General features: G+C 43.5%; 1 protein-coding gene across 8 annotated transcripts in view; it reads left to right on the forward strand.

Annotated features, from left to right (window-relative positions):
* Positions 1–26411, forward strand: part of PITPNC1 (phosphatidylinositol transfer protein cytoplasmic 1) — a 266448-nt gene that overhangs the window by 49132 nt on the left and 190905 nt on the right. The window lies entirely within an intron of this gene.

The raw sequence follows: 26411 nt of genomic DNA on the forward strand, positions 1-26411 counted from the left end.
GTTGCAGAGAGCGGGGGCTACTCTTCATTGCGGTGCACAGGCTTCTCATTGCAGTGGCTTCTCTTGTTGTGGAGTATGGGCTGTAGGCACACAGGCTTCAGTAGTTGCAGCACGCGAGCTCAGTAGCTGTGGCTCACGGGCTTAGTTGTTCCACGGCATGTGGGATCTTCCCAGACCAGGGCTCAAACCTGTGTCCCCTGCATTGGCAGGTGGATTCTTAACCACTGCACCACCAGGGAAGCCCACAGTTGTTGTTTTTGATACGCTTGTTTTGGAGGTGGGAAGGTTCTCACTCTGGACATCCACTGATAGACCTGCAAGATTATGAATCTTGACATGTAGTCTTGAAACCGTGCACCTCAGATTGGGACTCGAACCCACGCAGCCGGGACTCGAACCTGGCCAAAACCCAGTCTTCCAACTGAGATTACACACCTGGTCTCAGGACTTAATGAAGCTCAGGTTCTTGACGTCTCATGGCAGAAAGAATTCAGTGAGAGACAAAGTGATAGGTAAGAAGTGGATTTATTTAGAGAGAAACACGCTCCACAGACAGAGTGTGGGCCACCTCAGAAGGTGAGAAAGGCCGAGTGACATGATTTGATTTCTGTCTCTTTGCTGTATGGAAAGTTGAGGCAAGAGGAAGAGCAGGGATAGAAGGGCACCAGGGATTCTTGGACTTCAGGGATGTTGAGGTTCAGATATTTGTTCTGCTGGCCTTTCGGGGGAGATGGGGTACTCAGTTAGTTTAATGATAGCCTTCTGTGGTAGGTCTGATAGTGTCCCCTCAAAATTCATGTCCACCCAGAACCTCAGAATGTGACCTTAATTGGAAATAGGGTTTTGCAGATGTAGTCAGTTAAGAACTTCGAGATGAAATCATCCTGGATATAGGGTGACTGGGATCCTTATATGAAGAGAGGACACAGACACAGAGAAGATGGCCTTGTGAAGGCGGAGGCAGAGGTTGGGGACATGCAGCTGCAAGTCAAGGAACGTCTGGGGCCACCGGAAGCTGGAAGAGGCAGGAAGGATTCTTCCCTAGGGCCTTCAGGGGGAGTGTGGCCCTGCTGACAACTTGATTTTGGACTTCTAGCTTCCAGAGCTGTGAGAGAATAACATTTCTGTTGCTTTAAGTGACTCAGGTGGTATTATTACTCTGTTATTGCAGCCACAGGAAACTAATGCAGCTCCTAAGGGTCTTCGGTCTCTTAGGAGATTGCACTGAGGTGGAGGGTGGGAGTCTTATCAGGAGCTTTGACAGCTCTGTAGACCTCCCTTAACATCAGGGAGGGTGGTCTTAACCAGGAACTTGAAGGAGCACTAGTAGCCCAGAGGAGACGTCTGATGAATGTTGGTTGAGTGAGTGAATGAATAGGCCTGTTGGTGAATGAATAGGGCCGTATCTGCCCTGACCATCATCAAATAGCCCCAATTGTGATAATTATAAGCAGCCATGTACAGTGGCATGGACGCCCCTTCTGCCATGTGCCTTCTAAGCTCCTGCAGGTTGAGAAACCAGATTAATTAAGATCTTTGGTAGAATTTGGATGAGAAGGACGGAGTTCCTGAGTGAGAGCCTAAGTGACTTTCGAATGCATAGAACATGGGGATTTTAGAATCTGGACTTTTAACATTGATTTTCTGAGCTCAGAGGTAATTTTTCCTTCCTTCCTTTTAAATGTTCATTAGCTGGGTCAAGTTAGGAGAACTGGAGAAGCAATCCAGACATATAATCCTCTGCCGCAGCAACAAAAAGCAGTCCTGCTGATGGTTTATTGCTACTAATTTTTTTGTTTTGTTTTGTTTAGAGGTGGAAACTGCTGAACAGTGAGAGGAAACTCCAGGCCACAAAAATTTTATTTTATCGTAATCCTGCCAGGGGCCCACCCCCTCTGCTCCTATAAATTTCTCTTGGCCTGTCCTGTAGAAAGTGTACATGGGCTGAGATCAAGCTTTTGTTTTTTTTTTTTTAATTAAACTAATGGACTGCACTCTCCTCCATAAAACACGGGTCCAGGTGGTGATACCCTGCTGAGCATCGGTCTCTCCCAGGAAACCTGGCCCTTTGTCTTAGTGATACAAATTCCTGGTCGCATCTGGACACACAGTAGGTACTGAATGAATGCTTCTTTAATTGAAATCAGGGCTGAAATGCAAAACTGGTTGGGCACGTGTACCTGGACAGTGTCCATTTCTATGTCAGTTTCTCTCCTGTGTAGCTGATGAGCTTCCTAATGCTGATTTTTAAAAGCACCAAGAACTGTATTTAGTTAATTTAAAAAAATGCAGACTAGGATTCCAAACAGCTGTGTTTGCTGTTGGCATGGCTGTTTTCCTCCTCAAACTCGTGTTTTGTCACAACAGTACCACACTGTAGAAACAGAAGTTTAGAAAGAGAGGCGGAAAGAAGGGGGGTGGGGTGAATTGGGAGATTCGGATTGACATATATACACTAATATGTATAAAATAGATAATAATAAGAACCTGCTGTATGAAAAATAAATAAATAAAATAAAATTCAAGGAAAAGAAAAAGGATGACTTTTCACCCTCCAGCTACCAGTACAACCTGCAGCCTCAGCTCATAGTATTTACTTTTGTATCTGGTAATAGGGCTCAGAGACAATTCTTTTTTTTTTTTTAACATCTTAATTGGAGTATAATTGCTTTACAGCATTGTGTTAGTTTCTGCTGTATAACAAAGTGAATCAGCTATATGCATATGTACATCCCCATATCCGCTCCCTCTTGCGCCTCCCTCCCGCCCTCCTTATCCCACCCCTCTAGGTGGTCGCAGAGCACCGAGCTGATCTCCCTGTGCTATGCGGCTGCCTCCCACTAGCTATCTATTTTACACTTGGTAGTGTATATATGTCCATGCTATTCTTTCACTTCATCCCAGCTTACCCTTCCCCCTCCCCGTATCCTCAAGTCCATTCTCTACGTCTGCGCCTTTATTCCTGTCCTGCCCCTAGGTTCATCAGAACCTTTTTTTTTTTTTTTTTTTAGATTCCATATATATGTGTTAGCATACGGTATTTGTTTTTCTCAGAGACAATTCTGTAAAGCAGATGTGTGAAGGGCTGATCCTTATGGAAGCTAACTTTTTTTTTTTTTTTTTTTGTCTGCGTTGGGTCTTTGTTGCTGTGCGCGGGCTTTCTTTAGTTGCAGTGAGCGAGGGCTACTCTTTTGTTGCAGTGCACTTCTCTTGTTGCGCTTCTTTTGTTGTGGAGCATGGGCTCTAGGCATGCAGGCTTCAGTAGTTGTGGCACATGGGCTCAGTAGTTGTGGCTCGCAGGCTCTAGATCACAGGCTCAGAAGTTGTGGCGCGTGGGCTTAGTTGCTCCGCGGCATGTGGGATCTTCCCAGACCAGGGCTCAAACCCATGTCCCCTGCATTGTCAGGAGGATTCTTAACCACTGCACCACCAGGGAAGCCCTGGAAGCTAATTTCTTATAGAAATAAATATATTCTGCAGCCCTGGGAAGGGGGCGTGAAATTATTCTAAGACGCTTCCTTTTTGAGTGCGTTTGAATATGTTCATGGGTTGTGTAGAATTTTTTGCATCCTGTTATCCAATGTATCACCTTTTGACACATTTCTTGTTTATAAGTATCCCAGCCAGTGATGAATAGAGAAAGAAGATAAAGGAAAAAAATAAAATGAACAGGAAATCAAAAGAAACAAACAAGCAAGTCAAAAAAAAAAAGTGGGGGGCGGGACTTCCCTGGTGGCACAGTGGTTGAGAATCCGCCTGCCAATGCAGGGGACACAGGTTCCATCCCCGGTCAACATGCCACGGAGCAACTAAGCCCATGAGCCACAACTACTGAGCCTGCACTCTAGAGCCCGCGAGCCACAACTACTGAAGCCCGTGCGCCTAGAGCCCGTGCTCACAACAAGAGAAGCCATTGCAATGAGAAGCCCGCTCACCGCAATGAAGAGTAGCCCCTGCTCGCCACAACTACGGAAAGCCCACATGCAGCAACGAAGACCCAACTCAGACAAAAAAAAACCCAAAAAACCCTCAAAACCCAAAACCTCTTTCCCAGTAGATAATAACTTTGGATGTAAAACTTATCAGGCAGGCAGGAGGAGAGTGAAAAGTCTGCCTAAAATGAGAGCTGTCTGTAGGCTGCGTTCAGGTTATCACAGATCGCCTGCAGCCTGGAACACGGCCAAAACTAGGGTGAGGCTAGTGAGACACGCCCCCGGGCACCCAAATTGAAGGGGGATTCCCCCAAACTCAATAATCATAATGAATAATATTTTTAATCCATTGTATTTTAAAAATCATCATTAATGCAAAATATTCCCATGCTGAATAAAATATCAAAATGTTGAGTGCAGGATCTGACACTGCACTGGCGAACTCAAACTCATTCACCTCTCTCTAACCAGAACGTCACTGAGCTCTCAAAAGGAAAAGTTTCTCCTTACTCTAAGCCTGACTTTGCTCTGGGTTTGAATTCTAGCTCCTTTAGGACCAGCTCTATGAACTCAGGCTCACAACTCAACCTTTCTGAGCTTCCTTTTGTAAAATAAAGATAGCGCTTTCCATTGCAGGGCTCTGGGGTGGTTTAAAAAATATGCCTGTGATATACTGGGCACATAGTAGATGCCCAATAAACCATAGCACTGAATAATTCATAGTTACTCACAGAGAATTAGTTCTTCAGGAGACCCAAGCAGGTCCTGCCTCTTACACGAGTCTCTTACACATCTGTCAGGGTTAACACAGCTCTGCTTTCACTTTGTAGAATGTCTCAGAGTATAGCCTGGTGCTTGCGCTTTGAACACTCATACATCCGTTCAACTGCTCAGTAACCGATTTCCTGTTTAGTCATAGCTCCTTGCCTGGGCCGGGCCATGGATGGCAAGTTGATATCTCTGTACCTCCCTCTCAGAGCAACTCAGCCTTCCGAAGCCATCCAAAAGTTAGGTTTGGTAGCAGCTTTTATTTATGAAGGCCTCCTCCATCGCTGTGAGTCTCTCTTGAGTGCATTTCCACACCTGACGGTTCATCAGGATGACGCCTCATCCTTATTGTCACTTAAACTGTCCACAATCCTGAACTGGCCTCTGATTTGCTCTGCAGAGATGGGGCCATATTCCATGACGCAGGACTGAAGCTAACATGGGCCGAGTGGAAATCACACGGGCAGGAGGGTGGAGTGGGAATCCGGTTACTATTTGATACAGAAAACTGCAAAGCCCCCCACCCATTTTCTCCCATTGTCCAAGGCGGGTCATCTGAATCGCTGAGTTCTTTGGCGTCCCCGTAAATTTTGTACCTCAGTCTCTCTGTACCTAATCCTGGCTATGACCTGCTGCAAAAGCCCATTCCAGGTTGTTAGGTGCACAGCTGACCGTGACCTTCCTAACAGACCAACCGTGATCGCGTCACTTCCGCATTTGCTCCTGATTGTCTAAGAGGTAAAATCCAACCCTGTTGGCCTGGCTGCAAGCCTCGTCACAGTCTGGGCCTCCACTTACCTCACCAGGGCATCTGACCCACCTGGCCCTGTTCCTTCCTCATCACGCCTCTTCAGGACTGCGTCTTTGCCCACACCACAGCTTCTGCCCGAGTTGCACTCCTGTCCCCAAACTCCTTCACCTTGGACGTTCCTGCTTAGCTCTCGAGTTCCACCTGGGATAACAGCTCCCGGCTGGGCTGCCTTTTTGAGTTCCCCAAGTAGGCTTAATTGCTGTTTTCCCATAGAAATTTGTTTGTTTCCACTCGGTTCCTATCCTGGCTGTTACACTCACTGATTCTGCTGTGATTTATCTGTTTACCTGTGTCCCCAGTTACACTGCCTGCTCTCCTTGAGGAGAGCAACCGGGCTTTTCATGTCAAATGAATAATGAATACAGCTGGATACAGTGAAATAAAGCAGTAACAGCAACTATGAAATAATTCATGGAAAACAATAGAACAGCCTAGCGGGCTCTGCTCTTAATGTCAGGCAATCTGAGTTCGAATGTTGGTTGTCCTTAGCTAGCTTTGTGACACTAAAATTTTCAGATTTTTGCTATGGAAACTTTCAAACATAAGCAAAAGTAGAGAGACCCAGGACTTCGCTGGCGGTCCAGTGGTTAAGACTTTGCTTTCCAGTGCTGGAGTTGCGGGTTCAATACCTGGTAGGGGAGCTAAGATCCCACATGCCAAAAAACCAAAACATAAAACACAAGCAATATTGTAACAAATTCAATAAAGACTTTATAAAAAAAATAGAGAGACCCCTCTGATGAACCCACATGGGGCCCACCCCGAATGCCCCACCCTCCACACCTATCCTTGGATTTTTTTTGAAGCAAATTCCAGACAACATATTATTCCAAATAGAATTATTTCAGTAAGAACATTAAACTTTTAATTGATTGCAAACTCAATATGAGCCATGTGCAAAAAAGAGCTGTCAGTGGGTTGGGGTCATGGGGAGGCCCTTTTAAAGCAAGTCTCGAAGGATGAATACGGATTTTGGCAAAGAAAGGTTGTAAGTCGGAAGCTGTTAAGTCATGTGTGCGCAAGGGGTCAACAGATTGTTTTTGCTGGAACAGGGGTCAGGGCGGGGAGAGGGAATGGGAAGAAAAACCTAGGTGTGGAACAGATAGGGGGTCAGGCCCTCGATGCTTTAGAGGCAGCCTTTTAGGTGGGGGGATGGGCTGGGGTAATCTTTTAGTTTTAGGTAACAATGTGTTACCTTCCTTTGAAGGTCTGCACTCAATTGTGACAGGGGGCTGAGGACAGTAGTAATATTTATTCAGTGCCCTTCAACTGTCTCTCAGAGCACTTTCCTTGTTAACTGATTTCTCCTTTAACAGCAAAAGAAATCGTTACAGGACATTTAAAGAACTGGCTCCTGTACCAACCACCAGGCTTTAGTGGAGGAGAAATGAGAACTCAGTTTTCCATGCTCAGCCCTACACTAAGATGACCTGGCAACTGTGTATTTTATCCCACTGGGTTTAATCCTTATTATGAATAACAGAGCGAAGCTTTGTTATTCACGGGAGTGCATTTCTGCTGCTGGGAGAATTAGCTGCAATCTTATTCGCAAGGTGCCTTCTGATGCAATGAGGTCTTTTGAAGTGTGCATAAATAGAGGCTATTGTTTAGGCATTTGGAGGTAAGGCTTAGATTGCTCCAGAAGTTCCAGTCTGACTCTAGGTATCTTTGTTTGGCTGATTCTTTTTTTTCTCCCCGGGGCCACAAGTAGTAGTTTTCTCCATATTGCTTTAGCGACTTGCCTCTTCATCGCCTCCTGAAACTAGGGCACAACCAACACTTTTTCTGGAGGCTTTTCTGCTTAGGAGGAGGAAATTGTTCTGAGTCCAAAAAAAAAACAGAATGGAGAAAAAATGTACAAGTTTAACTAGGATATCACACAGAAACAGGAGCCTTTGGTAAAGAAATAATTTTGTTTCTGATTAAGATTTTTTTTTTTTAAGCTAGGAGAAATAGAAACATAGTAAAGAGTGAGCCTATTAATTTATTGCCACCTGGAATCTCTTAGGAGACTTTAGGATCTCTGACAGAGAGAGCTGATCATTTGTCTAAGTCTTCAAAGCTCGCACACCCCAGTTCCCCAGCACAGTAAGCCTTTCTGGGACTTTGGAGCAGCGGATGTGAAACTTCGTCCTCAAAACCGCAGAGAGAAGTATCCTTTCTTTGAAGGTGTTTATTTTCTGAAGTTTTTACCTGGGATCCCAGCTAACACACACATGGCTGTTTTTTGGTTTTTTAATTTTTTTCTTGCAATGAGAAATTTTAAGATCTACTCTCTCAGCAGCTTTCAAATGTACAATAGAGTATTGTTACCCACGGTCTCCACACTAATACATCACATCCCCAGGACTTCTCTCACCGCACTGCTTTTCTGGAAAGGCTTATTGAAAATGATTTGTGGGCTTAATCAGGGTGTTTTCTTTTGATCACCTCAGTCTGCATGTGTCCCTGACTGTACGGCTGTCTGAGGTTCTTCCACCCAGAGTGAAGTGATTTTCTCATCTGGAACCAGATGCTTCCAGAATCAGGGCAGCTTCCTCGACTTGCGGGAGGGGGTACCAGGCTTCTCCAGGACCCAGGAAGCTGCCCTTTGTAGGTGCTTCACGCGTGCTTTATTCACGACTCCATCTTCATAATGTTTCCTCCGTTTCTCCCCTCCGCTGGATCTGTTTAGAGCCACCGGGCCATTCTCTCCTCTTTTGTGACTCTGTGAATCTAAGACTAGAATCTAGTCCTTCCCGAGGGATAAGATCTTCTGGTGCAAAGTCCTTTCTCACCATCCACAGACAAAATCACCATTAGGCCGTGTTTACTGAACTGCAAAGGTGGGTGCATCATCTCCTTCAAGCACTAACACTTTTATCTCTTTGCTCTTCCCCCTTGTCACCTGTGCATTGTCACCCAAGCGATTAAAACCATTTGGTTGTAATTCTTTGATTTGCACTGACCTTCTAAGGGATGTCCATGTTGACACAGCAAAGTCCCTTCTCCTGCCTTTTCTCCTCCGCCATGTGTGAGCTTGGCTTAAAGGCTTGGTATTTGGAAGAAGTTAAAAGTGATCCAGAGACTTGCTTTGGACGATGCTGGTATGCACATCTTTTGAAGCCTTAGACTGGGGAGTGTCAATTTAATTTGGAGTCTGTCAGCTTGTTGCATTCTGATCACCCGTTTTGAGGGCTTGCTGAGAACCTGAGATTATTTGTTAAACTGCCATTGGAATAAACACAAGACGTTTCTTTAAAGGGAAAAGAACTTTTTAAAGAAAGTAATAAGCATACCTCTATATTTTCTTGACAGATACCAAAGAAAAAAAAAATCTTCCTGTTCTTACCTTGACAAGACATCTAACATCCCTAGGAGGTTTTGCTTGCATGAGAACTTCGACATTATAATCTAGAAATCTCAAGCTCAACAACTTTCTCTGTCCGGGGGTGCGGAAAAGGGATGATAAAATAGTTTTCTATACAGCTGGTTACCAAAATAGTCAAATATGAAAGCTATTTCATCTCCTTTTAAAAGGTTAGTCTTTTGATATATGAATCACAATTGATGCTAAAAGGAAAGTGTTAGAAACATAAACTTTTTTTCTCTGCTAGTTCAGGTTTTGAATGTTTTAATTACTTAACTGTTTATTTTTCTGGCAGGTTAGTACTGGTAGCCAGTGATTACCAACAATTAAAAAAACAAGTCATCTAAGACAACACTTACACTCCCAGAAAACCCAATTAAAATCACACTTCGTTTTTTGCTTTCATGGTTTAGAAGTAAATTTTGAATCAGTTTCATGATTCTCGTGGTATTTTTCTAAATTAATGACTTTGGACATTTGGACACTGAGCTGTGTGAATGCTGAATGTGTTTTCTTCCCTTTGCTATCAATTAGATATTTAAGAATGCATCTTATGAAGAAATAGCCACCTAAAAATAAGCCAAAGGCCACAGTCCTGTATCCTTCCTCAGACGGAATACTGCACAGGAGACTTAAAAAAAATTGCGGTTATATGTGTCATAAAATTTACATTTTAACCTTTTTTAAGTGTACAGTTCAGTGGCATTAAGTACATTCATAATGCTGTGCAACCATCGCCACTACGCATCTCCAGAACTTTTTCGTCAACCCAAACAGAAACTCTGTACCCATTAAACACTAACCCCTCGTGCCCCCTCCCCCCAGCCCCTGGCAGCCACCATTCTATTGTACTTTCTGTTTCTATGAATTTGACTAGTACCTCATATAAGTGGCATCATGTGTCTGGATTATTTCACTGAGCATAATGCTTTGTAGGTTCATCCATGTGGTAGCATCTGTCAGAATTTCCTTCCTTTACAAGGCTGGATAATATTCCATTGTATGTAGGTACCACATTCTGTTTATCCACTCATCTGTCACTCAATGCACAGGAGACTTTTAAAATTTAATTTTTGCTCTCATCACACACATACACAAAAAGGTAACCACGAGAAGAAATATGTTAATTAGCTTGACTGTAGTAATCATTTCACTATGTATATGTATCTGAAATCATCATCTCAAATGCCTTAAGTATATATAATTTTTATTTTAAAAAATAGAATAGTATAAAAATTTTATTTTTAATATGTGCCATTTGGCATCTTTCCCCCTAATTTCCTGGCATTCTTTCACTTGGGGGTCATTTTTTGAGCCTTACATGCTGACAGGTGCTGAGAACACAGGGATGAATGAGCTCTACCCTGCAAGCGGGGAACTTCTTTTCTGGTTGGGTAGACAGACCAGGAAATCGGGTCCCCAGCTTGGCGGTGGCCACCCAAGCAGAAAGCAGAGGGGAAGGTGGGTGACTCACTGTTGGAGAAGGGCCACATCCATTGTGGGAGGGAGGGTGGGGACCTGATGAATGAAGGCCTCTAGGTCATGTTCTAAGTTCTCCTACTCAAAGGCTAGAAATAGATGTCAGCAGAATTAAAGGTCATGTATAGAAGAATCTGATATACTGCAGTACTCCACCTCTAGGCATGATTTCTTGTAAATTACATTCAAGTTTTACCGTCAAAGACACTTCTCTCCCCTAAAATAATAGAGCACAACTTTAACTCATTTGGCCCCTAAATAGACAGGAGGTTGTGTGGGGTATGACGAACTTTCAAGCAGTATTACCATACACGGTGCAACACTTAAATTTTCAAAATCTGATCTGTGCATTTTATTCCCATTTGTACATACAGAGAATATAATTAACTTGTCAATGGTGTAAGAATATAGAATCTGGATCTTCTGGCATTTAGCCTACTGTTCCTTTGTCTATATTTCCTAGTACCCTGCATATAACAATCTGTGAAATTTTTTGTCCTCTCCATGTGTTAGCCATCTGGGGGCTTTGGGAAGGTCCAAGAAGGTAGATCTCCAGGGTGCCAATTTGCACAGTATATTATTGACAAGATGGTAGAACTGATGTGCATTTGGATGGTTGCGGATGAGCTGAGGGCAATAGATGGAATCTGACCCACGTACCCTTAACTTGAAAGAGCAGACTAGTACCCACATTCACAATATGAGAGTTTCAAAGGCAGCTAAAGCATGCACCTTGCTTTCTAGATAGCAGATTCTATATAGTCTCAATTGCCTCTGTTATGTTCTGCATTCTGCTCTCCCATCTATGTATTTGTCCCCAGTTTGATCATCATCTTTGGCATGTTTGTTTCGTAATCTGTAACTCTTTGTAAAATCTGTTGGTGGTCTGCTAGGAACAAACTGACCACAGGAACAGTAACATGGCGCGCGCGAGCCTGAGGCGGCGCGCAGTGGCGCGTGCGTGAGCTGACGCGCGAGCAGCGCCCGGTTGCGCCGCCGGGGCGCGGGCGCCCGCCGCCATTTTGTAGGGTTCTCTGAGACGCCGGAGCCGCCGCCACCGCCGCTACCGCCGCCGCTGCCACCGCCGCCGCCGCCGCCGCCACACGGAGGCTCTTGTCAGGACGGTGACGCCGTTCATCGGAAACCTGCCCCAGGAGGGCACGGAGCAGGCGATCCGCTGACTCCTCGAGCAGTGTGGGAAGGTGCTGCAATGTGACATCATTAAGAACTACAGCTTTGGGAACTCCCTGACGCTCCAGTGGTTAGGATTCCGTGCTTTCACCAGGGAGGGCTCCGGTTTGATCCCTGGTCAGGCCACTAAGATCCCGCAAGCTGCGCCAAAAAACAAACAACGACAACAAAAGCCACAAAACTACGGCTTTGTGCACATAGAGGACCAGGCGGCGGCCGAGGATGCCGTCGCTACAAGCTGCACAGCGTGAACATCACCGTGGAAGCCGGCAAGGATAAGAGCAAAGCTTCAGGGACTTCCCCGGTGGCGCAGTGGTTAAGAATCCGCCTGTCTGTGCAGGGGACACAGGTTCAAGCCCTGGTCCGGGAAGATCCCACATGCCGCGGAGCCACTAAGCCTACTAAGCCTGTGCGCCACAATTACTGAAGCCCGTGTGCCACAACTACTGAAGCCCACGTGCCACAACTACTGAAGCCCGTGTGCCTAGAGCCCGTGCTCTGCAACAAGAGAAGCCACCGAAATAAGAAGCCGGCGCACCACAACGAAGAGTAACCCCCGCTCAATGCAACTAGAGACGCAACTAGAGAAAGCCTGCGCGCAGCAATGAAGACCCAATGCAGCCATAAATAAATAAATAAATTTATTTAAAAAAGAAAAAGAGCAAAGCTTCAGCCAAGTTGCACGTAGGCAACATCAGTCCTACCTGTACCAACCAAGAGCTTTGGGCCAGGTTGGAGGAGCATCGTTCCGTCATCGAATGTGACATTGTGAAAGATTACGCCTTCGTACACGTGGAGCAGGCAGAGGATGCAGTAGGGCTGTCAGGGGCCTTGACAACACAGAGTTTCAAGGCACACGAACGTACGTGCAGTTGTCCACCAGCCGGGTTCGGACTGCCCCTGGGATGGGAGACCAGAGTGGCTGCTGTCAGTGTGGGAAGGAGGGGCACTGGTCAGAAGAGTGCCCAGTAGACCGTACGGGCCGTGTGGCGGACGTTACCGAGCAGTGTAACAAACAGTATGCAGCAGCGCGCACCTGACACCGTTGGCCACGGGGAATCCGTGTATAACAGTGATGCATAGGGACACTCCACCACTGTGAGCCTTACCGAGTCCGCTCTTAGGGGGCAGTGGCAGCAGCAGCTCCCGTGTCCAACTGCCTACAACTATCACTTGTCCCGTCTGCTTCAAGACCACAGCACAGCCCTAGGTGAGCATTATGCTGGCAGCCCCTCTTTCCTGTACAGTGGAATCCCTCTTACCCTGCTCTCCTTAGGAGTTGACCCCTCTCCCTGTCTACCTGCAACATCTCCTTTCCCTTTATTTTTATTTATTTTCAAATTTTCAAATTTAATTTCCTTTAAAATTTTTTTTCAATTGGCTGCACCTCGTGGCATGCGGGGTCTTAGTTCCCTGACCAGGGATGAACCTTCTCCCCCGCCACCCCCAAAGCGCTGGGTCATAACCACTGGACCACCAGGGAATTCCCCTCCTTTCCCTTTAAAATGACCACGTGTAGTGGCAAGCAACCTTCTACTCTTCTCTCTTAGCTCTGGACTTTGACACTGGAGCTAATCTTCTGAAATTGCTAGGACCATTGGGGTTCTGTTTGTTGTTGTTTTGTTTTGTCTTTTTATGTCTGATCGTGGTACAACATTAGCTGAAATCTAGCCTTGCTTTACTCCACTCTTCTCACTTTAAAAAAAAAAAAATATTTTGACAAATAAACGTTTCTAATGCTTAAAAAAAAAAGAACAGCAACAGAAGGAAAAACATTTTCTTAATGTCGTTGTGTGGATGACAGGGTAGACTCTGTAATTAGCCTTTTTTTTTTTTGGCTGCACGCTTGCAGGGATCTTAGTTCCCTGACCAGGGATCAAACCCAGGCCCCCAGCAGCGGAAGCGAGGAGTCCTAACCACTGGACCGCCAGGGAATTCCCTGTAATTAGCCTTTTTGATCTTGAGCCCTAAGTTCTTGCTGTTTATGTAAGTCCATGGCAATCTTAACAGTTCAGTGGTTTCAGTGACTATTTCTTTGCTAAGAATTCCCCAAGCCACAGCGTCAACCCCAGACTCTTTCCAGTTTTGCAACTCTTTGCTGGATATTTGTACCTGAATATCTTGACAGCAGCTCACAATCAACCTAAAACAGTATTTATGTCACCACCTTCCCCCAAAACTGCTTCTGCTCCTCTCGTCCTTATTTGTTTTAGTGACACCAGCATCTTAGCTGCTGAGATTAGAAACTGTCTTCTTTCCCACCACCTCATTAGAAACTAAATAGTTGGTTCTGTATCTTTTACCTGGACATGGCCTCTTGCTTTTTCCCCCTCATCTCTTAAGTCATCTTCTTTTTACACTGTCTCCAGAGTTAGCTTTCTAAAACTCAAATGTGATAGTCACTCAGCCCCCTTCAAATTCTGTAGTGACTTCCCATGACCTATGAGGTGAAGTACCAACTTCTTACCAACTTCTTGTTTTCTCACTTACCCCCGTCTCTGAGTGCAGCTTGCCCTTTAGTATCACCTATTTCTTTTCCCTCCCCAAATCCTACTTGAGCTTTCATGCCTTCCTGCCCCTGCACACTGTTAAATCCCTGCCTCAGCTAAATGTCCGTTATCAGGATATTATCTCAAAATTTCTCTCTTCTAAAGCCTTCCCTACCCTTTCTTCCACCTCGAGCAGATATCTGCCCCTTCGCTCCTGTAGTTTTGTTTTAAAACAGCTTTATTGAGGTCTAATTTGCATACCATAAATTCACCCATAAGTATACTGATGAGTTTTAGTAAATCCATGTATTTGTGCAACCACAGTTCAGTTTTAGTACTTTCCGTCACCCCACAAAGCTCTCTCTTGCCTGTTTGTAGACAGCCCTTGCTCTCACCCCAATATCAGGCATCCACTGATCCGCTTCTGAATCTATAGTTTGTCTTTTCTAGAAATGTCATATAAAATCATACAATATGCAGTCCTTTGAGACTGGCCTCTCTCCCTCAGCATGCTGGTTTTGAGTTCATCCATATTGTTGAGTGTATCATAGTTGGTTCTTTTTTATTGCTGAGTAGTATTCCATTGTGTGGACATACCACATTTTGTTTATCCAGTTACCAGTTGATGGACGTTTGGGCTGTTTCCAGTTTGGGGCTATTATGAAAATACTGCTACGATCGTCTGTACACACGTCTTGGTATGGATGCATGTTTCCATTCCTCTCGGGTAGACACTTAATAGTTGAATTTCTGGGTCATATGTTTAACTTGAAAAGAAACCACGAGGCTGTTTTCCAAAGTGGCTGTTGCATTTTATATTTTACGTTCTGCTTTCTCCACATCCTTGCCGATATTTGGTATCATGTGTCCTTTTGATTATAGATAGTTTACTGGGTGTGGTGGTATCTCATTGTGGTTTTAATTTGCATTTTCTGTAGTCATTTAAAACTGCTTTCTATTATAGAATGTTTTGTTGTATTGATATATATCTTCTGATCTGTGCGCTATGCTAGGGTTTGTTAAGTGGATGAATGAACAATCCCATACTTAGGATGAGTGGCCAAATTCTCAGTTATTTTTGGTAACAGAAAACACTGATAAGTTAACTTCAGAAATGATATAAAAGTCAAGTCTCTTTCCCTGAACAAATTTTTGCCAGAGTTTCTAAGAAGCAATAACCTTGACTGAACTAAGTTTTACTTTCTTTTTTTTGCTCACCCCTTGGTGGGAGGTAATGGATAAAAAATATAGACATAGCAGGAGAAGGAGAAAAGAAACAGTCTCTAAACGACTAAGAGCTTGTGGAATGGCTTGGGAGAGAGAACCGTTTGGGTTCTTGGTTACTCCATGGTTCCAGGTGTGGGGACTCCACTAATACTGTGACTTCTGCTTCTCCCCACTTGCTTTTCTCTGTCAATTTAAACAGGAGTCTGCAGACATTTTCTGTAAAGGGTCACATAGTAAATATTTTAGGCTTTGTGGGCCAATACACAACATCAAGGACATTATGTAGGTGCTTACATAATGAGAGACTAAACAAATTTCCACAAATTTTATTGATGAAATTCAAAACAGAATAATAATAAAAGGGTACAATTTTCTGTTATACAGGTCTACTAATGAAAAGAATAGAATTCTTTTTTTTTAACATTAATTTATTTGTTTTCATTTTTGGCTGCGTTGGGTCTTTGTTGCTGTGCGTGGGCTTTCTCTAGTCATGGCGAGCGGGGGCTACTCTTCGTTGCGGTGCGCGGGCTTCTCATTGCAGTGGCTTCTCTTGTTGCGGAGCACGGTCTGTAGGCACGCGGGCTTCAGTAGTTGTGGCTCGCAGGCTCTAGAGCACAGGCTCAGTAGTTGTGGTGCACGGGCTTAGTTGCTCCACGGCATATGGGATCTTCCCGGGCCAGGGATCGAACCCGTGTCCCCTGCATTGGCAGGTGGATTCTTAACCACTGTGCCACCAGGGAAGCCCAAGAATGGAATTCTTTTGAGGAGGATAATATCTTGGTTAATTGGAGTTCAGAGTTAGTGTTTCCTATCATCATGGTAGAAACAGGGCCTCATCCTCCAACGAGGCTTCACTGAAACACTGTGGTCTTCCATCCTGAGAATTCACCAGACTGTGCTGGCTGCATTTGCCCTTATAGTGGTGGAGAACTTTTCACACGGAGGAAGCAGCTTAAGAGGATAAGGTCTGGGGTAAGACTCCTTGGGTGTGAATTTCAGCAAAGACTGAGTAACTAGGAGATCTTTGACTACTTACCTGACCAATCTAGGAGCTTCTGTTCCTTCATCTGTAAAATGGGTCATAGTACCTACTTCACAGGGTTGTTGTAAAGATTAAATACAAAGATTAGATTAGAATGGCAGATTATAAATACTATTCTTCTTTTGATTTTTTTTTCCCAACGATTTAAAAATGTAAAACCATTCTTAACTCACAGGCAGGGTGGCAGGCTGGATTTGGCCTGCAGGATATAATTTGTGGACCCCTGCATTAGAGTATAAACTGGAATTATTGCCACTTACTTTAGAAGTAATGATTGCTTTCCCCCCCTAATTGCAAAGCACCATATGCTCACTGCAGAGAACTTGGAAAACAGAGAAAAGCACAATAAAAAAAAAGTCATTCAGAATCTTTACCATCCAGAAGTGCTTCACTGGTGGTCCCTTGTCTTTGTACATATATACACATATTTTTTTAAATTAAAACAAACTCATACTATGCATACTGCTTTGTATCTTTTTTCACTTATTAATATGTACTTGTCACTAATAATCTTCTATAACCTTAACCTGAATTTTAATGACTGCATACTATTCTGTTATACAGATGCATTACAGTTTACTAAAGCAGTTCCCAACAACATTAAAGTTGTTTTGAATTTTTCACCATTAGACATAACTCAGGTGTAAACTAATACACAAATGTTTGTACACATTTCTGATTAATTCCTTGGGATAAATTATAAGAATTCAATCCCTGGGTTAAAGAGTATTTACATATTTTTTTAAAGATTTTTTGATGTGGACCGTTTTTAAAGTCTTTATTGAATTTGTTACAATAGTGCTTCTGTTTTATGTTTTGGTTTTTTGGCCCAGAGGCATGTGGGATCTTAGCTCCTTGACCAGGGATTGAACCTGCACCCCCTGCATTGGAAGATGAAGTCTTAACCACTGGACTGCCAGGGAAGTCCCAAGAGTATCTGTACCTTTTAAGTTTTGGTGTATCTTGCAAAATTGTTCTCTAGGAAAGGTGTATAGTTCTGTGCCCTCCCAAGTGGTGTATAAGAACATTGTCATTTACTGTGGTCTTATATTTTTACTTGGTTATTGGGCTTATGGGTTTAAACGTGAAAACATTTTTATTTTTGAAACAATTCAAATAGATTAAAATGTACAGACAGTAATGAAACTCGCACCCATGTACGCACCAGAAAGATTACGCAAGTGTTAACATTTTGCTGTACTTGCTTGTGTTATTTTAAGAAAAACATGTTATAGATTAAAAACTAAGTCTGTCATTATCATCCCATTCTACAGATGAGAATGGGAATCTCATCTCATTGATGAGATCAATCAATCTGCAAAAGGTTAATAAATTGTGTAAGTAGTAAGAACAGGTAAGTGGTTTTACTTACTGGTAAAGTAAGTAAGTGGTTCTTATTTACAAGAACCTCTTGTAAATAGCATATGGCTAAATTAAAAGAAAAAAATCCAGTCTGAGTTTTTTAACCAGCTATTTTAATCTGTTTGTATTTATAGTAACAGTTGATATTTTAAATTATTTCTCTTATTTCATGTTTTCTATTTTCCATACTTTTCCTTTGCTTTCTTTTTCTCATTTCCTGTCTCTTACTGAATTGAGTTTTATCAGTTCCTCCCTTTTTCCTCTACTGGCTTTATTATCCTTAAATGTGTGTTCTTAGAAAGCATTCTAAAATTAACTCCAGTCATCCCCCCTGCCAGTTTATTTTCTTTTCATTTAGCTTAAATTTCTCCTTGTTTTTGGTATTTTATAGCCTTTGATATTCTGTCATTTGACTATAGCATGTGTAGATTTGTTTTGGTTTATTCTGCTCAGAACTTGCTGCTATTCTCTACGTGGGAGATTTATGGCTTTTACAATTCTGGAAAATCCTTAAGTATTATCTTTTAAAATATTGCTCCCCTTCATGTCAGCAGCCATGAAAATGTGCCTCTCAGATCTCCAGCTGTGGGAAGCCTAGTTGACTGACCCCAGATGCCATGTCTCAGGATTCACTCAAAAGCCATGCTTCCCCTGGGCTGTTCCTGGTTGCTGGCTTAGTAAGACATGGCTACTAGTGCTAGCCCATCCTGTGGGATATAGGACTCTTCTAAATGGGGAGTCCTTGAGCCATGACTTTCTGGTCTGAGGTTTCTCCTTCCCACTCTTTCTCTTCCCAACATCCTTTCGTGGCATCTGCTTATTGGAGGACCCAAACTAACACAGTCTCTCTATTTGCATCATCTGGATCTTGCATTAAATGTGTGGAATAGTCTCATTGTACTCCCTATTCCAGGAGCTATTCTTTCATGACCCTTTTATCTCTGTGATGCCCCTTGGTAATTTCTTCAAATCTGTCTTCCATTTTACTTAATTCTCTTTTTACTTGTGTCTAATCTATTTAACGTTTCTGTTGACTTTTTAATTTCAGTGATTATAATATTTCTAGAAGTTCTATTTGGCTTATTTTCATACTTGGCTGTTTTTCGTATTTTTTTTCCTCAGGGTTTTATTTCCTACTTTTATGTCTTTCATAGTTTTAAGCATGTTTATTTTGTATTCTCTTTTTCAGATTTTAATTTTGTTATCCCAAGTTCCTGGAATTCTTTTTTTTTTTTAATTTATTTTTTGGCTGCTCTGGGTCTTCATTGCTGCGCGCGGGCTTTCTCTAGTTGTGGCGAGTGGGGGCTACTCTTCGTTGAGGTGCATGGGCTTCTCATTGCAGCGGCTTCTCTTGTTGTGGAGCATGGGCTCTAGGCACACAGGATTCAGTAGTTGCAGCATGTGGGCTCAGTAGTTGTGGCTCATGGGCTCTAGAGCACGGGCTCAGTAGTTGTGGTGCACAGGCTTAGTTGCTCCGTGGCATGTGGGATCTTCCTGGACCAAGGATTGAACCTGTGTCCCCTGCATTGGCAGGTGGATTCTTAACCTCTGGACCACCAGGGAAGTACCCAAGTTCCTGGAATTCTAATAATCTTGTTTGTTGTGTTTGCTGTTTTCTTCTCATGATATATTGTAATTTTAAATTTTCTTATAAGCTAATCTTGAGTGGGGATTACTTTTTCTGTGACCTGATAACAGGCCCCCTCCAGAACAATTTGCATTGCTTCTTCTAGAGATCTCAGGAGTATCACTGGCTTGGGGCCAGTGTTTCTGCTAATTTCTTAGTTTGGAACTTCCTGGATTACTCTGCTCAAGGATCAGATCTGGATATCCATATTTCAGAGGAGAGGTGTTTTTTTTTTCACTCAGAGCCCAGGGACACACAAAATTGTCCTCTTGGACCCCTTTTCTAGGGTATGAGTTCCCCCCCGCCCCCAGTCTCACTGAGGAAGCCCCTCTTTGAGGCTCCTGCCTGTCCTCAAGTGTTTTAGTTCCAACTCTCTGCCTTATGGCAGCCCATGGTTTCACCTCCTTTGTCCACTTGGGTTTTAAAATGCAAGTCTGTAAGTTACAGAAGCAGTCTCAGAATCCACTCATGTGCTTTCACTCAGTTTTTCCCTTTCTTTTTCAGGTCATATTTTACCCAGCATTCTTAAGTATTTGTAGTGGGAGGTTTTTTTTCACATTGTCTTAATCTGCCACCATATTGCTGCACCTGAAGTCCCATTTACCATATTCAGTTCTGTGCTGCAAGGCTTCTCAGGGTACCAGTTTCTAAGCAGTATCATTAGTGAAACCCATAAACTCACCCATTGTTAGAAAAGCCAAGTGCTTGAGATCCTGCTGAAACTGTAGATATATAGTATGTCCTAAGGGATCTGGAAAAAAAGCTACCTTTATTTTCCAACCCATGGTCACTTCATTGGTAAATCCACGAAGTGCCGTAAAATTTTACAGATGGAACTGATGCTTAGAAAACAATGAAATTGAATCATCATCATCATCATCATTATTTCTTTTACGACACAGGCCTAGGAACAGAGCTCTTCTGTTTTCCTCCCTTCTTTCTCCCAGCTTTCCGACCATCCTTCTCAATTTGTCCTTTGTCAACAGGGCAGAAAAGAAGGGCTGAAGTGATGTATGGGTATAATCCACTGTGCACTGCTAAAAAGATAAACTTAAATGAAGTGATTTATTACCTGGTGGCAGGTATTCTGCCCCCAGAATTGTCTGTCAAAGTGAATGCTCATTGATTTTCCATACTTTCTCTGTCAGCCTCTGGATAGCCATTGTTCATTACAGGTGGATAAGCAGTTTAAGATGCCTGCATATTCTCGCAGCCTCTGCACTGTGCTGCAGGGGTTAGCCTTTATTTCTGTTCTAGGGCTCAGAACTCTTTCATTCTCTTGCTTTAAACTGTGTATATGAGAAGAGCAAATGCCACTGGTTTCTCAAATAACTCAAATTAGAAGTAAAACATATTTTGTATTCCCATTTTGAAAATGCTTCTAGAATCTTCCTACTTGAGTCAAATAGATAATAGGTCCCAATAGAACAGCACAGGATAATATGTAGCTGTCGGGGCAGTGCCTGAGTCAGTCTGGTCTGTCTTAGAATAAAGATACTCCATATCCTTTGGGAACTAATGAAATAGGTGATTTTCTTTCACTTAAGGGGACCACATGCATATCATACAGGACATGTCTTTCCTGTTTTGCTCCAAACCCATCCCATTGTCTTGGAGAGTGACAAGCAAAATCTTCTTTTCAGCGACCACAGTGCAGCCTTGGGAGTCAGGATCAGTGTCGTGGAGTCTCAGCAATGCCCAGGTGTTGAGGTGGTCTTAAAAATCTGAGAATTTTGACCTGGCATGAACCTTAGACCATTTAATCCAGTGTTTTAACTGTAGATGAGGAATCTGAAGCCGCAAAGTATGTTATAACTTGCTCGTCATCACAGAATCAGTCACACAGCCAGCACTCAACCTGGTCCTTGGCCTTTTGCCCATCACTGTTCCCTGGGGAACTTCTCTTCCACTTCTCACCTGGGTAGCGTTCCATTTGCTTTCACAATGTACTGCTTGAATTTAAAGATGACTGTGTTGTTGGCGGCTCACATCATTGAAGTTCATGTGTTTGGTCCTTTGACAAGGAGAGTTCTGCTGATTCTGAGTTGGGAGGAGGGAGCTTAGCTACAGTTTTGATTTTTCCTTTCTTTTTCTTTTTTTTCTGTCGTGTGCTTAATTAAGTATGGTGACCTGGACAAGAACACCACAAAGCAGGCACTTTCCAAATACACGTTGTACTGGAAAAAAGACTGCTTTTATGCAGTTGGGGTGGAGCCAGGGAAATTATTTACATGATGTAATGGTATTTTCTGAATGGCATATTTCAAGGAAAAAAGACTAGTTGGATCACTAAATAATTATAGGCAAATACATAGACTGTATTTATATATACACACGTATATATAGTAATATACTAATCGTATGTAGCATTTGTGTTTTTTAAAACCATAAGCATCCTGTAGTAATTTGGACTTGTTAATGCCTTTGCATAGCAAGTAACAGTTTATAATAGCTAAGGAGAAATGAACACTGATAGTATTTTTCTCTTTGTACCTCTGATTGGCAGGTAGGGGGAATTGAAAGCTTGATTTGGGTTAGTTTTTGTTTGTTTGTTTGTTTTTAAATTTATTTATTTTTGGCTGCATTGGGTCTTCATTGCTGCAGGTGGGCTTTCTCTAGTAGCGGCGAGCGGGGGCTACTCTTCATTGCGGTGCTCGGGCTTCTCATTGCAGTGGCTTCTCTTGTTGCAGAGCACGGGCTCTAGGCCTGTGGGCTTCAGTAGTTGTGGCTTGCGGGCTCCAGAGAGCAGTCTCAGTAGTTGTGGCACACGGGCTCAGCTGCTCTGTGGCATGTGGGATCCTCCCGGACCAGGGATCGAACCTGTGTCCCCCGCACCGGCACGCGGATTCCCAACCACTGCGCCACCAGGGAAGCCCGGTTTTGTTTTCTTTCAATACTTAGTTACAATACTGATTAATCACTTTCTTAATTGAATATGTGGCATGTATTTCCACAGTACGCATTTGTGGCAATATTGAATCAGCTTTACCTGAGCCCATACTAATAGTTCTTACAAGTTAAGCAGGATGTTGCCTTCATGATGTAATGATTTTGTACTTCACATAGTGCTTTGGAGGCCGGAGGAAGCAAATTCAGCCTCCAGAAGTCCTTAACTTAGAGTGGAGAAGCATCACTGATGCCAGGAGAAGCTACCTGAATGTGTATTTGGTGGTAAAAATAAAAAGATATTTTATGTGTTCAGACAAGCAGAGGAAAAAAATATATAGACCTGCATTATATTCATTTTCTTCCCTGTGTTCCCTAGTGGCCTGATTATTCATCTGGCTGAGATATAAGATCTTTTGAGCTTCTAACATAATAGTTATTCATAAAGGCATTTAGGCTGATGGCTTTCTCAGAACGTCCTGCTGTTCAGGATGGACTTCATCTATATTTCAATGAATTTCTAAACGGGAGAAACAGAACATTTTCCCTTTGATTAATTCATTGGTTTTTTTAGTCCTTAAGGACCCATATGCTGGTGAACTCCAAAAGGAAGTCAGTAAAGGAAAAATGGTAAATTGGAATTGAAACCGTGAACTGGCCCCATAAAAATCTTTGAACACTGTCCTAAATTCAACATCTGAAATATAATGGGCCAGGCAAAGATTTATGAAAGCTAATTTTAAAAGCTAACGTAAAATTGCACCAAAGAAGCACATTGTTATGAGTTGTATAAAGTTCTTAGGCTGTTTCAGACCACTTTTTTACAACTCTCTGGCTTTTAACCTACTTTGCCCAAGAATCAAGGACTTTAGCAAATTATAACTAGTTAGGTCATAGACACATGCTTTGCATTCTTGGGCTATTCACTGGGAGTATGCCCTCTGGAACTATGATTTTAAGATTTTACATTATTGGATGTATACATGTCTTAGAGTGGTCCCCAGAGATCAACCCTAAGATGAGAAATGGGGGAGGTGATCCTAGGAAGCCCAAAGAGGAGCACAGGGCAGTGAGAAAGGAGAAGGAGGGAAGGCAGTAGAGTGTAAAGGAGAGAGTTTCCTACTGATCTGGTGTAGAGGAAAAAGCCTTGAAAAACACCAAGGAAAGATCATCTGTGCCTCAATTCTAGCACCAGTGTGAAATCCCATTTTAAATACCTTGTTGAAAAAGACTTGATAGCTAACATAACTCTTTTTTTGCCTTATAAGTGATCTGTGAGATTGGATTTGCCAGTGTTGAGTTTTTCCCAACTTGAGTACACAGTGTCCAGGAACTAGCAAAATCAGCCTTTTGTAGTAGGATCTTTTTAGGACATGGCTCTGTCACCCAGGTATGAGGGGGGGCACCTCCTTCTGATGTCCTTTCTCCAATCTGAGTAAGGGAGAACCAGGACATGAGCTTTCTCTCTGGTGCTTGAGGCATCGGTGGGCTTGGGTCTTAGTCTTCTCTGCCTAGTTGTCCTCAAGGGAGCACTGGAGTCCTTGAACTGGAAATCCTCTTCCCAGCATCTACCAGAAACCCCTAAAACGTCAAGGAAGCCTCATTCCCAATGTCTTGGGTCAGGTTGTTTAGAAGTCGAGGGATTCTCATGGAGATGATTTATTGGCCTAGGAGGTGGAGTTGAGGAGAGTGGCAGGGCAGTGGGGGAAAGGGGAGTTTTAGCTGGGTTCCTGGGGAGCTCTGTCTCCCCTTGCCCAGGGGTCAGCCTTTTGTTTCCCTCTCCCATGTCAGCTGTTGATCGGTTATGGGCCTCCCTCAGGGCAGGTATAACCTTCCAGGTGGAGATGCTCCCAGAGGCCAAAGGCAATTTTACAGACTAGGGGGCCAGATGGGACCCATTAGCAGTCAACACTTTACAGCAACCCTTACCTGGTAAAGGGATACAGGCAGGGCACTCTGGCCTTACCCAGCAGAGAATAGGGCCAGACATTCACCTTTTCTTACTCATTCCCTTTAACACAATTCATCGCTCCTCCAAGTGCCCCTCTTCACAGCAGTCCTTTGCCCTTCCAAATTCAGTGTCCTCGGCCCCCTCCCTTGAAAAACTTACTCCTGGACACAGGAAAGGAGAATCAGATGCCCCTGCCTTCTGGCACCTGTGGCTGAGCTGGACCCCACTGGGGGTTCGCTGGCTCTGGGGGGGAGTGGTGGTCCCTGGTGTTGGTGGGAGGTAGGATGGGAGATGATGAAGGCTTTCATCCTGATCCATCTTTCACCCATTTGCTTCCAGAGTCAACTCATGGCAAATAGGTCTCAGCAGTGAATATTAATTTTCTGCCCCAAACTGTTTTCCCTATATACAGGGCTTTGACCCTACTGTTTGCAAAATAACAAGCTGGCATTCTTGTGCTAAGGTTCACTTGATTCCTTCTTGAGCCCGCTTTTGTTCCATTTTAGCTGAAAAGGGCTCTGAGGCATCCAGATTTTTTTTCCTGACCTCAGATTTCTTTCCAGATACAAGATGGGGAGAGGGAGCTGTGGACGAGTGAGAAAGGTTTCAGTTGTACCTGTTTCATATTTACTCTGACCCAGAGTGACTGGGGTATTAATTTAATGGATGTTGTCACCAAGGCTTTTGAAGTGGCCGTGGTCAGTGATTGAATGGCTGTTACACAGTTTTGAATTTGGGAACCAGGTATTGTTCTTTCACTACACCAACCTGTCGCTTTAGGCATGTTATAAGGTTTGCTTTGCCCGCACCCCAACCAGATTTGCTCTACAAGTTAGTGTCACTCAGGGTAAACGCTACACTATCTCTGCATCAAAGCCACCTGCCAGCCACAGCCAGGTGTGTGGTGCATTTGGATATTGTGTCAAAATATCTCCATGACCTCTAAGAATAGAACTGCCAGAGGTCAGCCTGATATTCTAGAAAGCTGTCCCTGGGACCTACTCCATCCATTAGAAGTGAGTCACTAAATCCAGCCCACATTCAAGGTGGGGGGGTTTAAGCTCTACCCAGTAGAGGGAGGGCATGAAAAAAAAAGTTGTTTAAGGGTGTTAAAACCACCACAGTGATTAATAAATGCTTTTGGAGAGATGCTTTGAGACTATGCAAGTAACCTGTTTCTCCTTTAAAAACTTTCAACATTCACCAGTGGATCTCACCGGCAGCCATTATTACCATCATGTTCTGTTAATGGTTTTCTATTTCTTTCATTCCTTCTATGTTTATTTCTTGGAATTCTTCTGTGAGGATGTTTTGTCCCTTCTCTTCCATTTATTTATTTATCCACTTATTTGTTTACATCAGTATAGACTCAACAGGTATTTATGTTATTCTGTAGGTGAGAGATGTTTTTAAAAGGGGAAAACAGCCTCTCTGAACCAGGTAGAGCGAGGTGGTGAGGGAGGGTGTAGATGCTGAGGAGGAGGAAGCCAAGTTCCTGAGAAGGCCGGTGAGAATGAGGTCCAAAAGAGGGGGGGCCTTGGCAAAAACGAGGGACACTCTGTTCTCAAAAACAGGGACAAAGAAAGCTTGGGAAGGTTGCTCTTTTTCTCAGGAAGGAGTTCCCATTAATTATCTTTTGTCTTCTCCGTCAGGATGTTTTTTGGTGACGACAGTAGGAAATTGGCTTTTGGAATTTAAATTTTCTTGGCGGAAATTCCTGGCCTCTGGAGGAGGCTTTCTTGAACCACAGCACTATTGACATCTGGACTGGCTCATTCTTTGTTGTGAGGGGCTGTCCTGAGCACTGTAGGGTGTTTAGTGGCATTCCTGGCCTCCACTCACCAGATGCCAGTGGCATCCTCTCCTCCTTCCCCAGTGTGATCACCAGAATGTATCCTGTGCCACCAAGTTGGAGGCAGTGCCACCAAATGTCCCCTGGAGAATAAAATGGCTTGGCTGAGAACCAGTGATCTCAAATAGCATACACCATGCTGGCCACGCACAGAATTCCTGAGTGTTACTTTTGAAAGACTAAGACGATGGCATTTACCTGGGTTCCTGCACAGAGAACTCAGCTGCCCTGGCGTGAACATCGGCGTGGCCGCTGTTGATAAGTGGGTGGGGGGGTTCTTGGGAACAGCTGTGATGTTCTCAGCACACAAGAGGAAATGGACCTCTGGTTCTCAGAGGGTCTTTGTTCTGGCGAGTGTTGCTGTGGTTATAGCCTTGCCTTCTGGTGGTGGGTTGTTTTGCTTTCTCTGTGGTTTCTGTGTGCGTTTGAGAATCAGCTTCAATGG

Source organism: Balaenoptera borealis (genome assembly GCF_965194805.1).
Source record: "Balaenoptera borealis genome assembly, chromosome: 20".
Taxonomy (NCBI): domain Eukaryota; kingdom Metazoa; phylum Chordata; class Mammalia; order Artiodactyla; family Balaenopteridae; genus Balaenoptera; species Balaenoptera borealis.